Source organism: Monodon monoceros, unplaced genomic scaffold (genome assembly GCF_005190385.1).
Source record: "Monodon monoceros isolate NGI ecotype Baffin Bay Population unplaced genomic scaffold, NGI_Narwhal_1 Super_Scaffold_10, whole genome shotgun sequence".
Lineage (NCBI taxonomy): Eukaryota > Metazoa > Chordata > Mammalia > Artiodactyla > Monodontidae > Monodon > Monodon monoceros.
Window position 1 is genome coordinate 4305135 of NW_021703766.1, and position 17628 is coordinate 4322762.

At 51.6% G+C, this 17628-nt stretch overlaps 1 protein-coding gene across 2 annotated transcripts in view; it reads left to right on the forward strand.

Moving 5' to 3' along the window:
* Positions 1–17628, forward strand: part of MEAK7 (MTOR associated protein, eak-7 homolog) — a 66326-nt gene that overhangs the window by 7383 nt on the left and 41315 nt on the right. The window contains exon 2 of one of the 2 annotated variants that reach the window (XM_029206976.1): positions 15448–15497. The exons of the other annotated variant lie outside the window; for it this stretch is intronic. The gene's annotated coding sequence lies outside the window, so the exon portion shown is untranslated. The remainder of the gene's footprint in view (positions 1–15447; positions 15498–17628) is intronic. 2 annotated transcript variants of the gene reach the window in all.

Genomic DNA, 17628 nt, shown 5'->3' on the forward strand with positions numbered 1-17628 from the left:
TGTGTGTGTGTGTGTGTGTGTGTGTGTGTGTGTGTGTGTGTGTGTGTGTGTGTGTAGCTCCTTTCCAGACCAGCCATTTCACAGCCTTCCGGCCTCTATGAGAAGTTTTCTTTATTTCACTTTGGTTTGTTTTTAAACGGGAGGAGAAAGAAAATGACAGGAGGGGAGATGGTTTGCCCCAATCAATAGCTCAGCTGGAAATGGACTTAAGGTCAAAGATCGGCTAATCAATCACCGAATAGGCTTAGAGGAGCTCCCGCCTAGGAGTGAAGCTCCTGGGAGAGAGAACGCCCGGTGCTTAAGCCGTAAGTTCCGGGTGGCGGCAGCCAGGGGGCTGCTGACCAAGTGTCACGGGAAGCTTCAGGGCAGATTTGTCTCTTGCCAACTGCTGACTCTGGTTTCCGCTGGACCCTGTCCCCTGGGCCAGAACTGATTGCACGAAGGCTGGACACCCGATCCGCGCTGGGCCAGTCAGCATCTCTGCCCCTTGAAACGCCATCAGGGCTGATTCTGGAACAGAGGAGGTGAAATCCTGGGTGGGGCTGGCAGCCGCTCAGAGAGAGAATAAGCAGGGGTGGAGAAGGGGAGCTCAAGGGGGAGGCAGGGGCGGGGGAGCTAAAGCGAGAGAGACCTCCTTTCCGTTTTCCAGGCCCTGCTTCCAGCACTGTGACACCTAAGCACATGCGTGCCTTTGGGTTCTCTGAGACACGCCCTGACCTTCCCCTAAATCTCCTTTGGCAATTCAAGTTTCTAGAATGGCTTTATGCAGGATCAGCCACATAATGCTGGGGCCTTAGTGCACAAGGCACCCGTAGGGCCCCCTTGTTCAAACATTATTGAGAATTTCAAGCTGGTGACGGCAGGGCGTGGAACCAAATGGGGACCCTTCTAAGCCAGGCCCTGTGCTGTGACTATGCAGGTTGTGGGCCCCTGGGAGCCGGCCCTGGGTTCGTGTTACCTGCAACCCAGAGAGTCTTGAGCTAGACAGACAGACCCGGCCGGAAAGGTGGTCTTCCCACCTGAACAAAAGGTATTTCAAAATTCTTCCCAGAACTGCATCAAAGAGGGCAGCCACGGACCAGGAAACCAGAATGGACAGAAAAGGGTCCAGGGATAAAATGAAGGAAAAGACATCTAGCAGGGAGCCCTGGGGTGGGATGGGAGCTGCGAGCAAACTCCTTTACATTCCCTCCTGCCGGCCAAGTGCAGACAGAGCCCGAGGTCCGGGGGAGGAACGCGCCGAGGGCAGAGCAGTGCAGCCTGAGGACCCCAAACGGGGCCACCACAGTGTGTGACACTGAAGAGGGGGAGTCTGGATCAGATCAGCGCAAAGAGAACCATCCCTTCGCCCAGTGCAGCGGAGGGGGGCCCCATCAGCCGTGCGCAGAGCGGGGCTGCAAAGCACCATGGGCACCTCTCAGTAATGCAGGTGCACATCCCCTCTCCTGGTGTCTGCCGCTATGTTTAATGAACTGAGGAATTAACTGAATCCTCTTCTCGTTCTCCTTTGTGAGTTCAAGTATTCCCTTCCCATCTACACCCCCAAACGCCCATCCCCAGCTGCTGTCACGTTTGGGGGTTAAGGCTTCAACATAACGAATTCTGAGGGGACACAGACATTCAGGCGATAACATCCAGTTGTGGGTCTTTGCCTTCTGATCCGGCTGTGTATCCTGACTCTGCTGCTGTAAATACAGCTTTGCCGTGGAAATGGCTCTGTGCTGAAACTTGTGACTTCTTTCAGTGAGTCTCTGAATGTGGGTGTGGTCTGGGAACCCTCACCGCAATGGGTGTGTGTGATTTCTTGCTTTTTTGTTTCTGTGATGTTATTTCAGCAAAAAGATCCCATTCTCGGTGCAGCATCCGCATTGAGTGTTTCCAGCAGCCGCTCAGCCCGGTGGCTTCCTTCCCACTCCTGGCCCTTGGCTCTGACATCCCTCCGATGAGGGGGAGATGGTCAGAACCCACACCCGCCTCTCCTCCTGCCACTGAAGCCAGGAAACTGCTGGGGTACCCTGGAGCAGGGCCTCGCCCCTGGAAGGGAAACCAAGTGTGTGCATGCTGCCAGAAACCAGAACTCCCAAGTAGAGAAGGAGATTGTAAGCAGTGGAGGGGCATGCTTCCAGAGCTGGTTCCGAGGTCCTCAGTCGCTCCTGGGGAATTCCTCTCAGGAATGCAGAGGCGACTGGCCGTTCTTTTCTGGAAAGGTCACTGCTTGCATCCCATTCACTGTCCCGGTGACTGTTCTGGTTGCGCCCCAAATGAGGGAATCAGAACGGAGTGACTTCAGCCAGCAGAGTGGGCAAAAGATCGCTGTGCCAAAAATGCAAACCCGGCAGAGTCCAGAGTGCTCCTAAATTTGCAAGTCGGTAACATTGTTGCGTTTCTTTGTTCCTGTTCTGGTTTGTCTGCTCGGACAGCGCGTTTGTCCAGAGTTTCCCAGCTGGTCCCCGGGGGGCCGTCTTCACACCGGGAGGTGACGCCTCTCCCGGCTCCTGGAAGCCGAGGATGGAGGAGGGGAGGGAGAGCGGGCCCGGGGGTGGCTCTTGGAAACGCAGCACGCAAGCCCAGGGTTCCAAACGGTGCAGGCTGAGTGACATGGCAAGAGAGCGCAATGGTTAGAAAAAGGGCTGGGGCATCAGACAGACTTGGTCCCCCGCCTGCCTCGGCCCCAGGGAACGGGGGCAAGTCAAGTGACCTCTCTCTCTCTGAGCGTCTGCTTCCTCATCTGTAACATGGTGACAGTATTTCTCCTTCACCTGAGGGTGAAATGAAATTGTGTATGTGAAGTGCAGGCACTGGGCAGCTGTTGTTCACCTCAGGCTCCCTAGGGCCATCGTGATCGCTTGCTGGCGGAGGGTGGAGCGGGGGAAGGAGCTGACCTTTATCGAAGCCAATAAGGTACCAAGAACTTTAGATTTTCTTGACTCCAAACAAGAATCTCATGAGGCAGGGCAGGACTTTTCAGAATTTAACGTGCATACACATTTCCTGGAGGATCTTGCTAAACTGTAGATTCTGGTTTGGCAAGTCTGGGGGTGGGGGGTGAGATCCTGCATTTCTAACAGACCCTGAGACCTCACTGCTGCTGCCGGACCATGACCATACTTTCCTGCAGCCTGGCCTGATTTGTCCTCTCTCCTTACTGTCCATCTCCTAAGCTCCCACCCTCCCTGACCAGGTCACATTCTTTTTTTTTTTTAATTAATTAATTTTATTTTTGGCTGCGTTGGGTCTTTGTTGCTGCGCGCGGGCTTTCTCTAGTTGCGGCGAGCGGGGGCTGCTCTTCGTCGTGGTGCGCGGGCTTCTCATTGCGGTGGCTTCTCGTTGCGGAGCACGGGCTCTAGGCGCGCGGGCTTCAGTAGTTGTGGCGCGTGGGCTCAGTAGTTGTGGCGCACAGGCTTAGTTGCTCCGCGGCCTGTGGGATCTTCCCGGACCAGGGCTTGAACCCGTGTCCCCTGCATTGGCAGGTGGATTCTTAACCACTGCGCCACCAGGGAAGCCCAGGTTGCATGCTTCTGTGACCCTTTCTCCTGGTCCTGTTGTATTATCCTTCACAACACTTGTGATCAAGTGATTATGTACATTTTAAAGATGGGGAAACTGAGGCCAGCTAAAGCGCGGGCGCAGGTCCCACAGCTAGGGAATCTGCAGAGCTTGGCTCCTGGGCCGCCTCTCTTTACCCGGAGGCTCTGCCGTCTCTGTTTGACGGTGGGTTCATCACAAAAGCTGTTCGACGCTAAAGGCCAAGGGGATTTCTGCCCTTAAATTCAGTGAGTTTTGATCCTGTTCATGAGCCAACCCCACTTCTCTTTCGTGTTTCCTTTCTTTCCTCTGTGGCAGAGGGCAGCATTTAAAGCTCACTGATTCCGAACCACATGCCCGAGTGTAAATCCCAGCTCCGACCTCCTTGTGTGATTTTGAGGGAGTCCATTAACCTTCCTGTACCTCGGTTTTCTCAGCTGTAATACTTGAACCTGCCTAATGCCTGAACCTGCCTCCGAGATGATCAAATGAAACAGTGCCGGTGAAGGGCTCAGAGCAGAACCTGGCAGGTTGTGAGCACGATACGTGTGCTTGGTGTTGTTACATTTTAAAATAACAACAAACCTATGTTTGCTCAAAGAACAGCGCTCTGTTGGAAGATTCTTTTGGCCGGTTCCTGGGTGGCCAGGCAAGCTGCCCTTTCCAGCTGTGTGACATTAGGCAAGTTCCTAGACCTTTCTGAGCGGCATTTCTCCCACCTGCAACATCAGGGGTCGTCCTCCCCACAAGATTCCTCTGAGCAGTCAGAGAAATACTGGGTCTAGAGAGCAAGGGACTGAACCTGAGAGCCTCTGCCTTGGAACCAACGATCTGAGATTCACGCGGGCAAATACAACTTCAGAGGGAGAATCATGCTTCTCTGAGCCTGGCGCATGCACCGCTGGAAAGCCTCTGGGTCGTTGATGGCGCGGCCTCTGTCTCCCTGTTTCCCACCTTGTGGGCTGCCGAGGGGCTGGGCTCGTCATGTCCACGGTGGGGTTGGTGGGCCTTAGAAGAGCATCGGGAACTCTTCAGTCCTGACCAAAGAGGCAACACACCCGAAGTTCTCCGAGGCCTCGGCCTCCACCGCGAATGTGCTGGGGCCGCTCGCCCCCGCTCTGGGTGTCCCGTGGCTTTCCGGAGTGGGAGGTTATGGAAGGTCGGGGCAGCCTCTTGGACTGGCGGGGCTGGCAAAGGCGGACTGTGCTCTCTGAGGGCGATTTGCATGGAATCTGCTTATGCTCTTAGCTTGGCCGGTTCGGATGAACAAAAGATGGAGGCAGAGCCCTGGGGCCACGCGGCTGCAGGGAGGCCAGGAGGGAGTTTGGGGTCGGCAGGAGAGGGGGAGCCCTCCCCAAGCCTGGGGCTGAGGTGCTTCTCTGCACACAAGGCTTGTGGGGTGGGGAGTGGGGTGCTGTCAGTTCCAAGGTCGGGCTGGGGAGAGGGGCGATGGGGGCACCCCTAAGACAGAGCTCCTGAAAGTGTCTGGGGACCACTGGCTGGTCAGGAGGGGCCTTCCTTAGGTTCTTCTGGGCAAATGGTCAGCAATTCCCTGAACTTTCATCTCGATGTAAAGTAAGGGATGCTTAGCAGTAACTCAAAAAGCGAGTTATCAAGTTATTGTAATTATGAAGTTGGTGTCCATGGGATGCGGAAAATATTAACAAAAAGTACGCACGTCCTTCTCTGCTCTTCCAAGTGGGACTGATGGCAGGATTGCCTGATTGACATCTCTCAGGTTTTTATAGCTCTGATCAGGGAAATGGGTTATGTTTCTATGAGAAAAGGGCACAGCGGAAAGATGCAGGGAAGAGGAGACCAGGTGTTTAAAAGGGAGAGAAGGACGGGAGAGAGCAAGGGTGCTGGGGAGGGAGAGAGAGGGTCGGCTGCTGCTTGGGGTGGGACTTTGGGGAGAGAGATGCACACAGAGGACACTTGTCATGTTGTGGCCATGTGTGTCTCGAATCCCATTCCTGGATGTGGGGACCCACCCACCTGCCGGGTCCTGAGCTAGAAGCCAAGTTGAACTCTGTGCCAATTCAGAGGCCTGGTTGGAATTAGACGTGCAAGAGCCTGATTGGGTGGGAAACCTGTGATGGATCGGTGGGGAGGGAGAAGGAGGGGAGACCCACGGTGCGGGTCTGACACCCGGGAAAGGAGACGCAGAAGGAAGAGGCTCGGCCTGCAGGGCAGCACAGAGGGGTCTTGGCCCGGCTGATGGGGAGCCCCAGAGAGAAGGTGAGGTGATGGAGGAGCCCCCCAGGAGGCCGGAATGACCCATTCCTCCAGGTCTGTCCTTGGCTGGGAGCAGGGAGGCTGCTGAGTTCTCTCTTGGAGAGAGATGTGAGCAGTGCACCCCCATGGCCACCACAAACCCAGGAGCACAGACAGAGTAGCCCTGAAGAGCGTGGGTTCTGGAGGCAAAAGTCCACTGCAGGACAGGGTTAGAACAGGACAGGTTAGGCTGAGAGCCGCTGGTCTACACCAAGAGCGACGGGAAGTTGGATCTTTCCACTCAGCTACGCTCTGGATCTAACAGCCTGTGCTGTCCAAGTGTGTGTGTCACACGTGGCCCAGCTCAGGTAACCTCCAGCACCTGAGCCCCGAGGCCTGGGGACACTCACAGTCGGTGGGTCTCATCAAAGCAACTCCAAGACCCTCCAGTGTCGGGTGTTAGGTGTTTCAGGAAGCACCGCCAGATGAGCATGCTCTTATTTAGGGCCGGATCCTTCCCTGGTGGCCTCTCCTGGGTGCCCCAGTTTATTTTGTGAAATTTGCTGGTTGGTGGGTGGGGCCCTGTCTCAAGGCCACGCCCCCACCCCTGGGGGAGGAGTGCCACCTGGCAGTTCCTCTCCAGCCTCAGACTCCTGGTGGGTGTCAATCGGCGCTGGTGCCACTGGCATTGAGGCTGGAGGCACCTGTCTGGGATGAAGCCAGCCTCCGCCATTAGCTCTCGGAAACTGAAACCTCTTAAAGGAGGATGCAGCCTTTCTTCCTCCCAGATGAGAGTGGAGACTTAAACATAAAACCTCCAGAGAAGAGAGGCTGAGATACTCAGAGGTGTAAGCCACAGAGCAGACCTTTGTGGGGCTGAATGGGCAGCCCCCCTAAAAAGGCAGGTCCCAGCCCTCATACCTGGGCCCTGGGCACGTGACCTTGTTTGGAAGTAGGGTCTTTGCAGATATAATTAAGGCCCTGGAGAGGAGCTCATCCTGGATTAGGGTGGGCCCTGAATCCAATGACGGGTGTCCTGATGAGAGAAGTCACAGCCTCAGGAAGGCCGTGTGGTGATGCAGGCGGAGACTGCACCGATGCGTCTACGAGGTCCCTAATGCCCAGGATTGCTGGCAGCCACCAGAAGCTAGAGGAGGCCTGGGACGGTCTGTCCCTCGGAGCCCCGGAGGGAACCCACCCTGCCGACACCTTGATTTTGGATTCTGACCTCTGGGACTGTGAGAGAACACATTTCTATTGTTCTGAGCCCCACAGTTTGTGGTGCTTCATTACAGCAGCTCCAGGAAGTAATAGTTACAAGACCCATTCCAGGAAAATCGAGCTTGAACACTGGAGGATGATAGCTAACACCTGTCTTATGAAGAATAGGTGGGCTTGGAGGCCTGGGAGGCCCAAACCCAGGAGGCCACCACATTGACCGTGTCCTTGCATTTTGCCTTTAGTGAACCAGGTTGAACCTGGGCGATGCTGGGTCTGCCGGGGGTCTTGTTAACATGCAGATCCTGAGTTAATAGTCGGGGCGGCCTGAGGTCCTGCATTTCTAACAGGCCCCCAGGTGACGCTGCAGGCCCAAGGACCACCCCGGGCAGCGAGGCCTGAGGATAGTGGGTCTGTGAGTGCTCCCTGGACCACGTGTGCCAGGATGGAGATGTCCCAGGCCCCCACTCCTGACCTGCAGAGTCAGCCTCTCTGGGACCACGCACCACATCTGCATGTTTAACCACCTCCCCAGGACAGCCTTACAACCACTGAATTTAAGGTGCCCAGGACCGTGTGGGTTTCTGGGGGTGGTCAGGGCTGGGGAGACAGTGGCCCTGAGGGAGTCAGAGTCCCTTTATTGGGGCCAGGGAAAAAGCATCCATGTTTTTTGAGCTCCTATTGTGTGCCAAGCCCTGTGACAAAATGCCTTCATTCATTAGCATATTTAATCATCAGAACAACTCCTGGGAGGCAGCTCTTATTCTTACCCCCATTTTACAGATGGTGAAACTGAGGACCAGGGAGAGAGAGGCATCTTACTCAGTGTCCACAGACAGACACGGCGGCAGAGTGGGGTGCACAGGCAGCTGTCTGACAGTTCACTGCCCCCAAATTCACGCTGTCTGAATGCATGCCTTTCTGGGTCTCTGCAGAGCTCGGCTTGGGCAGCCCTTCTCAAGCTTTCCGGTGCCTGCGAGTCACCTGGTGAAACTTGGGTTCTGGCTTCCAGGTGATGCTTTCTGCTGCCCTCACCAGGCATCGATGGGCCCAGTTTAGGAGACATCCGCAGGATCCCTCTGCAAACACTCATAGGAGGTGTGCAATGGCGTGCTCTCCAGGAGGTGCGGGGGGCGGGGTCAGACCGCCATCCTGTTTTCTAGCCAATTTAACACCTGGATAGTAGAGACCAGGCAATTGAATTACGGAGCAGTTGGCTTCATCAGCTAGAGCTGAGTGAATGAGGACCTGCCAAAGGAGTTCTTTGAGAATGAAATCCAGCTGTCTCAAAAATCTCATCAGGCACGTGCTTGGAATTACCTTCCCCGAGCAACTCACTTGGCCCTTCCTCATGAGGACAGAAGGCTCATTCTGCACTAGAGAGACACCTGGGACAGCAGGGCGGCACTGAGAGCGGGATGCGGGCACCTGCTGGAGCCTCTCTTTACAAAACGACGCCCTTGGGGACGTTGGTGGGTTGAGTGCACGTGTGCAATCCTGGATCCCTTCTTCCCTCGAAGCATCGTGTTGAAAACCATTCCAGGAGGAAGTTACTGCAGGTCTGTAGTAACTGAGAAATGCGAATCTTCTACGAAGCAAAGCACGTCATTTTTTTTTTGCCTCTTAAAAAAATCTTGTCTTGCTAAGATTTCGGTGTTAAAGTGGTTTTACTTTATGGAACAGAGGTGATGATAAGTGGCATTACTTTTTTTTTTTTTAACATCCTTGTCGATAAATAAGAAGCAGGCAGCCTCGTATCAGCCCCTTGGTGTTTTTAATTCATCTGTGAAATCCACAAATCTGGAGACCTTAGTGTTCGGCCGTTGGTATAAAGGTATATGCAGAAGCGTGTTAAATGTAACATCACACATAGAACTAAAAGTTGGGGAGCAACGGAAATGCTCATCCGTGGCGAATTGGCTTAAATCCGCTCAGACAGTGTTCTCAGACAGTGGCATGTAATGAAAACAGAGGCTTGTGTGGCTTCATGATTAAGTAGAGGAAGGAGAGGTACGAAAGTGCGGTCGGCTGCCGGAGTGTGGGTTTAAGGGAAATGGATGGCTGTGAAGGTGGATTCATAGCAGAGGTCTGGGAATATCCACCAGAAGCTTCTGGCCGTGGTGGCCTCTGGGGAGAAGGACTGGGAACTGTGGTGAGATTTCCTTCCTCGCTTGGACTGTTTGAAATTGTTACTGTGTTGGTGTGTGAATATTTCAACCAACAAGTTAATTAACAGAGAAAGTGGGGGGCTTCCCTGGTGGCGCAGTGGTTGAGAGTCCACCTGCCGATGCAGGGGACACGGGTTTGTGCCCCGGTCCGGGAAGATCCCACATGCCGCGGAGCGGCTGGGCCCGTGAGCCATGGCCGCTAAGCCTGCGCGTCCGGAGCCTGTGCTCCGCAACGGGAGAGGCCGCAACAGTGAGGGGCCCGCGTATCGGGAAAAAAAAAAAAAAAGAAATTGGGAACCAGAGTTAGAGGGGGGATGTTGGTTAGGAGGTCAGGAAGAAAATATCTGGTTTGTGGCTAGTGATGGGTTTTGCTTCTTTTCGCTGATGGTTCTTAAAACTCCCACCGGCTGGTTCGGATGGAGGCTGTTAAATGCACACCGAGATCGGGGCCCACACCTCTCTGAGGCTTGTTCTCAAACTTGAGGTGCACGGGAATCACGAGGGGGGTGCTCCTTCAAACACAGCTTTCTGGGCCCCACCCCAGAGTCTCTGAAACTGCCTGGGGCATGAGCATCAGTTTCCTGGTTTTGATACTGTACAATAATTATGATAATTACATAAGATGTCACCATGTGAAACTGAGTGAAGGGACCTCTGGGTACTATCTTTGCAACTTCCCATGAATCTATAGTGATTTCAAAATGAAGCTGAAAAATTTGGAGATATTTTACAGTTCAGATTTTTTTAACTTAAAATTTAAAGATGCAACCAAGTCTCTGAACTCTGGTGCGTGTTCCACACTCACAGCACATCGCAGCTGGGACCAGTTCAAAGGCTTGGTAGCCACACGTGGCCCGTGAACAGCGATCCTTCTCAGAGGGGGATTCCTGGAGGCCTCTTCAGTCTCTCCCACTTGCTGGTTGTCTGGTAGAAAAGCTACTTATCTTACCTTAGATAAGTTACTGCCTTCCTCTGAGCCTTAGTTTTCCTTATCTGCAAAGTGGGACTAATAGTGGTACTTATCCTACCCAGCTGTTATGAGCGTTAAATGAGATACTGCGTGTCGGGTACTTGGTTCAGGCCTGGCCCATGGTTCACTAGAGCTGACATTTACTAGTATTGTCATATTTGAAACCCCAAACTGCAGCTTCATCTGGTTCCCCTAATGTTATAATGCCCTCCTGCCTCTGTCTGCTAGCTGTTGGCCTCCCCGGGCAATGAATGCCCAAGCATCTCTTCTGGTTTTAACTGCTGAAAAGGAAGTAGGACCATGTCCCCGTGCGTCTCTGGCACCTAACTCCTGGTTGTTAACAGATACCCTGAGATACCCTGTAGCAAGCTGGCTGGGGGCTTGGAGGCCAGACCTGCAAAGATCGGTGCAGAGCTTCTTGCGAAACTCAGGACTTCCTTTCTGAGCCCTGGGCTGAACCCGCAGCGGGCGGGGCGGGCAGCTGCTTTTCACCTTATAAGGCGACCCCCTTGACACACAGGTGAGCAGGGGTGAGCAGGCCGCTGCAGGGGCCTCGCTCAGCCCAGCCCCCAAGGCGCTTCTAACTGAGGGTGTGCACCACTGGATCTCAGCAATGGGGGCGGGGTGTGTGTGTGATTTGGCATCTTTTATGGTTTTAGAGAAGAAGAAAAAGACCGTGCACCACAAAAGCAGAAAAACAGAGCTTTATGGTGGTGAGAAATGCTGGGTTGACCTCCCAGACACTTATTGCAAAACCAGAATGTAACTAACCCCTCAGAGCAGAGCGCCTGGCTCACAAGATACCGTGAAGGAGGCTGTGTGTGCCCCCGGGGTGGCCACAGGAATCACCTGCAGAATTTAAGCCCGGTGGGGGGGTGGTCAATGGCTGGGGGGGCGTAAACCCCCATCCCCCCTCCGGAGCCTCAGGGCTCATCCTTGGGGTCTTCCCTGCTGGCCAGGTTAGGTTTTCCCACACGATCCTTGAACCCTGTACTGTCTTCAGGGGACATCACCCTCTCTGCTCCACTTCATCGAGGCATCTGGGGTAGGGATGGGGGGTGGAGGCAGGAAGGTCTCTGGGAGGTGGGATCTGAGCCGAGGCCTGAAGGTGAGGGAGTGGAGAAAGTGGGACACCTGTCCTGGGCAGAGTGGAAGGGCCCTTACAAAGGCCCTGAGCTGGGGAGTCGGTGTGCCCCTGACCCCATAGGTGGAGGGATGTCCAGGTCCAGGGTGTGGAGGCCGCAGGGAGGCTGGCCTGGGTGGAGTGGGGTGGGGGGCGGGTTGGGGGCACCGGTCTCCATTCTGAGCACCTGCTGCGGCGCCGGGGTGTGTGTGGGGCGCATGCGCGGTGCCGCACTCCTGGGACGCCGCATCCTCGTGCTGCTCCCAGGGCAGCGTGACAGGGTCCCCTCTCCCACCGCTCTCCCTGGCCGCCCTCTCCTGTGACCCCTTCGAGGACACTGATGGAGGTTTACTTGGATCATCGGCGAGGTGGGAAGAGGCAAGAACCCCGAGTAACTGTCCTAGACTCCAACCTTTGTACACCCTGGGATGCATGTCTCCACTTATTTCTCACGCCATGTGAGGGGCACCCCCCGCCCCCTCTTCTCACACCCACCCCCACTGTCCTAACTGAACCAGGGGTGACACGAAATGATTTAAAAAAGGAAACCTTTGGGAGTTCCCCAGTGGCCTAGTGGTTAGGATTCCAGGCTTTCACTGCCATGGCCCACATTTCAACCCCTGGTCAGGGGAACTGAGATCCTACAAGCCGTGCATCCAAAAAAAAAAAAAAAAAAACTTAAAAAAAACACATGATCCAAGGAGCTCATTATGGAAAAGGGGAGCACGTGTAGAGAGGAGAAGCTGGACGGGACTGACCTCAGCCAGGTGGTCAAGGCCAACACCAGCAGTGAGGGGTCTTGGGGCCTGCGATGAGAGAGCACTGGACCTCTGGGGTCCTCATCCCCCAAATCCCAACTCCAGTCTAATCGTGAGAAAAACCTCAGACAAATCCCAGTAGAGAGGCACCTTACAGAACACCTACCCAGGTCACTACTAACCAGGAAAAGTCTGAGAAACTGTCAGAGCCCAGAGATGCCTAAAGAGATACGATGACTAAATGTAATGTGGGATCAGTATTGGTTCATCAGTGCTGACAAATGTTCTACACTAATGTAAGACGTTAATCACAGGGGAAGCTCGGTCTGGGACACACAGGAGCTCTTTGTATCCTATTCTCAACGAGCTTGTAAATCTAAAACTATTGTAAAATATTTTTTTGTGACAACAGTGACCGGAGCAAATTGTTTTGCAGTGACCGTGAGCGCCACCTTGTGGGCACACGGCTATATTAGCTGTGTCGGGTCTCCTCAGAAACGCAGGGGCACAGACTGGGCTTGGGGAATGGGATAGGCCTGCTTCCGGCCCTGCACTGGCTCCACATCCAGTGGGGAACGTGCAGAGCAAACACAGGACTCGTCATCGCAGCCAACATCCATCTGCACCATTACCTTGGGCGGGAGACGGAGCTAATCCATCCCATTGTCACTGGTCCAAGCCAGCCCGGCAGGTGCAGCAGCTTTATTTCCTGCTGTCCCTCCAACCTTCTCAGTGTGATGGAGGGAGGGAGCCACTTTCTCATCCTTGGATGAAAAGCCCAGATGTTTCCTGTGGTTTTTTCTCTCCATTCTTAGGAAATTAGGTCCCAGGGTCACTTTAGATTGAAAGTGGTCCCAATTCATGAATTAAAAGTGTCCAGTCCTAGCTAATAAAGTTTGGGGCTTGATTCAATATTAAATCTCTCTTCTCCCCTGGAGCACTTGCCGTGGGTGTCAGGGAGAGGGCAGTTTTCCTCTTCTTTGCTCTTTTCTTCCCCTACAGCTGCTGTCTGTGGCTAGGGCTGCCAGGTACAGCCACAGTATCCAGTTAAATATGTATTTCAGCTGAAAAACAGATCATTTCTTGTCAGTATAAGTATGTCCCATGCAATATTTGGGACTATCCATACTAAAGAACTATTCATTGTTTATCTGAAATTCAGAATTAACGGGGCGTCTTGTATCTTTATTTGCTGCGTCTGTCCATCCTATTTCAGTCCCTTCCAGGCTCGTGGAGGAGGGAGGAGAGGTGGTAGGTAGGCAGAAAGTTTTTACTTGACGGATGACAGTTTATTCATTTCCCATTGCTGCTGGAGCAAATTACCACAGATTTAGGGGCTCAAGACATTCACTTATTCTCCTACAGTTCAGAAAGTCAGAAGTCTGAAATCAAGAATTCCTTCCCTTTTTTCCAGGTTCTAGAAATCCTTCATCTTCAAACCAGTAGGCATAGCATCTTCCAGTCCCTCCCTCCCTCCCTCCTTCTTCTCCCCTCCCCCCATCATCACATCTCTTTGTCTGACTCTGACACTCCCGCTCTCCTTTTTTAAAAAAATAAATTTATTTATTTTTGGCTTCGTTGGGTCTTTGTTGCTGCGCGCGGTCTTTCTCTAGTTGTGGAGAGCGGGGGCTACTCTTCGTCGCTGTGCGTGGGCTTCTCATTGCGGTGGCTTCTCGTTGCGGAGCACGGGCTCTAGGCGCGTGGGCTTCACTAGTTGCGGCACGCAGGCTCAGTAGTTGTGGCTCGCGGGCTCTAGAGTGCAGGCTCAGTAGTTGTGGCGCACAGGCTTAGTTGCTCCGCGGCATGTGGGATCTTCCCGGACCAGAGATTGAACCTGTGTCCCCTGCATTGAAAGGAAGATTCTTAACCACTGCGCCACCAGGGAAGTCCTGTCCTGCTCTCTCTTATAAGGACCTGTGATGACACTGGGCCCACCTGGATAATCCAGGATCATCTCCCATCTCAACACCCTTAATGTAATCACATCTGCAAAGTTCCCTTTGCCATGTCAGCTCACATATCCCCGCAGGTTCTGGGAATTAGGACCTGGACGTCTTTGAAGGCTGCTGTTCGGCGTCCCATGGGAAGCACGCTGGCTTCAGGTCATCTGGGCCTGGCCCATGTTTTGAGCTGACTTTGATCTCATGGTCACCTCTGCGCATCCTTGGGAGGCCTCCTTGGCCCCTGCAACTCCCCTGACTGGGCACTGCCTGCCCTGGGCTGGCTGATGCCCTGCAGCCTGTTGCCGTGGGGCCCTGGGGAGACTCAGTGTGATTCCAGGCGGCTGCGCCCAGGGTGTGTCCTGAATCCTGTCCCAGATCCTCTTCCTCTGACGGGCTGCTGGGTGGCAGGGTGGTGACCGCTGGGAGCAGAGCCCGCTCCGCTGCCCTCACACCTCAGCTGTGGCATGTGTGACGTGGCCATTGGCTGGAGCTCTCGGAGGGGCACTGTAGCCCCAAACCCCCAGGCCCTGAGGTCGGAGGCAGGCTCCCCCCTCTCATCCCGGGGAAACAGACTCGGCCCTCCAACAAGTCTCTCCCCAGATCTCCCCTCATCTCCATGACCTTGACCCTTTTACACCTTCCTCCTGCGAGGGGTTGAGCCTCCCTGCAGTGGAGACGTGAGCTGACGGGAGGGAAGAAAGAAGGCATGCCTGGCAACCGGAGAACTGCCGGTGAGGCTGGGAGAGATGCAGACTGGGCGGAAGGTTCCAGAGAAAGCGGAAATACACAGGGGACCAGGGGGTTGGGGGTCCCCGGCCTGCAGGCCAGCTTCATAGAATGAAGAAGCTGCCTTTGCTGGGTCCGTGATGAGCTGAGGGCTCCCCAAACCAAGGTCACAGAGGGACCCTCTGGTCAGAAGGGCCCATTGTATCCATGTAATTTATGACTGTTGATGTCAGCCGTGATCATCTGTGTGCGGTAGCCTGGTCAGTTTCCTGCCCTGTGTGGTTCACTCCTGTCTCCATTTCCATCCTGATCTCTCTGGAAGGAAGTCGCCGTGTGCAGCCCAGGCCCAAGGAGAGGGATTCATGCTCTGCCTCCCCCACTTGGGAGCATCTGCATAAATTACTGGGGTTCTTTGGAAAGGGAGATGTAACTTCTCTTCCACGTTTATTTAATCCATCACATATATATGAACAAGTTTTATTAGCTTTACTTTCCAGATTGCTTTCATGAAGCAGCAGCTGTATGAGTAGGGAAAGCCTTAAGCCTAGGGCTACGTTTGACAGAGATTCACCCAAATTGCATTACATACTACAGTCCAGAAACTGAAAAGCCATTTATGCCTCAGTTCCTTTGGGATTTATTCTAAAGGCTTTTAGATTGTTCTGGAGTTGAGAATTTTTAAGCACAAAAAGTCCAAGTGGTAGTGTAGAATGTCAGCACTGAAGTAGCCCAAGGCCTGTTTCTTGGTCATGCGCGTCACTGTATTGATGATGTTTATTTCAAATCTATTCTTTCAACGCAGGAGGGGCTGGAGACCCAAACTGCACCCTGAGTGACCTCAGAAAATTCCAGGTATTTCAAACTTGCTCTTGAGTTGAATGCCTGTAGCTGTATCCATGTGTGTTGGGGCCAGATCTATAACTGGGTGTTCTCCAAATAAACCCAGTGTTTCAAAAAAGTCTACTTTTTATTGAAGTATATAGTTGATTTACAATATTGTGTTAGTTTCAGGTGTAAACGGATTCGCTTTTATATATATATGTGTATATGTGTAATGTTTTTTCAGATTCTTTTCCATTATAGGTTATTACAACATATTGAATATAGTTCCCTGTGCTATACAGGAGGTCCTTGTTGTTTATTTTATACATGGTGGTGTGTATCTGTTAATCCCATAACCCTTTTTTCCCCTTTGGTAACCATAAATTTGTTTTCCTTGTCTGTGAGTCTGTTTTGTAAAGAAGTTCATTTGTATCATTTTTTAAAGATGCCACATATAAGTGATGTCATATATTTGTCTTTGTCTGACTTACTTAATATGATAATCTCTAGATCCATCCATGTTGCTGCAAATGGCACTCTTTCATTCTTTTTTATGGCTGAGTAATATTCCATTGTATATATGTACCACATCTTCTTTATCCATTCATCTGTTGATGGGCACTTAGATTGCTTCCGTGTCTTGGCTATTGTAAATAGTGCTGCTATAAACACAGGGGTGCATGTATCTTTTCGAATTATAGTTTTGTCTGGGTATATGCCCAGGAGTGGGATTGCTGGATCATATGGCAACTCTATTTTTAATTTTTTGAGGAACCTTTGTACTGTTTTCCATCGTGGATGTACCAATTTACATTCCCACCAACAGTGTAGGGGGGTTCCCTATTCTCCATACCCTCTCCAGCATTTGTTATGTGTAGACTTTTTAACCATGGCCATTCTGACAGGCGTGAGGTGGTACCTCATTGTAGTTTTGATTTGCATTTCTCTAATAATCAGTGATGTTGAGCATCTTTCCATGTGCCTATTGGCCACCTGTATGTCTTCTTTGGAGAAATGTCTCTTTAGGTCTTCTGCCCATTTTTCGATTGGGTTGTTTGTTTTTTTGTTGTTGAATTGTATGAGCCATTTGTATATTTTGAAAATTAAGCCCTCGTTAGTTGCATAGGCTGCAGAGATTTTTCTCCCATTCTGTAGGTTGTCCTTCCGTCTTGTTTATGGTTTCCTTCACTGTGCAAAAGCTTGTAAGTTTGATGAGGTCCCATTTTTTAATTTTCATTTTTATTTCTATTGCCTTGGGAGACTGACCTAAGAAAACAGTGGTACAATTTATGTCAGAGAATGTTTTGTCTATGCTCTCTTCTAGGAGTTTTATGGTGACCTATCTATGTTTAAGTCTTTAAGCCATTTTGAGTTTATTTTTGTGCATGGTGAGAGGGTGTGTTCTAACTTCACTGATTTACATGTAGCTGTCCAGCTTTCCCAACATCACTTGCTGAAGAGACTGTCTTTTCTGCATTGTATATTCTTGTCTCCTTTATTGAAGATTTATTGACCATAGGTGTGTGGGCTTATTTCTGGGCTCTCTGTTCTGTTCCATTGATCCATATGTCTGTTTTTGTGCCGACACCACACTGTTTTGATTACTGTAGTATTGTCTGAAGTCTGGGAGGGTTATGCCTCTGGCTTGGTTCTTTTTCTTCAGGATGGCTTTGGCAGTTCTGGGTCTTCTGTGGTTCCATGTCAATTTTAGGATTATTTGTTCTAGTTCTGTGAAAAATGTCATGGGTAATTTGATAGGGATTGCATTATATCTGTAGATTGCTTTGGGTAGTACACCATTTTAACAATATTAATTCTTCTGATCAAGAGCATGGGTCATCTTTCCACTTCTTTGAATCATCTTCTATCTCCTTTATCAGTGTTTTATAGTTCTCAGCGTGTAGGTCTTTCATTTCGTTGGTTAGGTTTATTCCTAGGTATTTTATTATTTTTTTTGACGCAATTTTAAACAGGATTGGTAAACTCGGTTTTTTAAGAAATGTCATAAAAATGTACAGTTTGAAGCTTATATAAATATTATAAATATACATGAAAATATATAAATAAAAAATATAAATATTATTAAAACATAAGCTCACTAATTCTTCCATATGGTCTGCTCTATTTCCAATGCTTTTTTTTTTTTTTTTTTTTTTTTTTT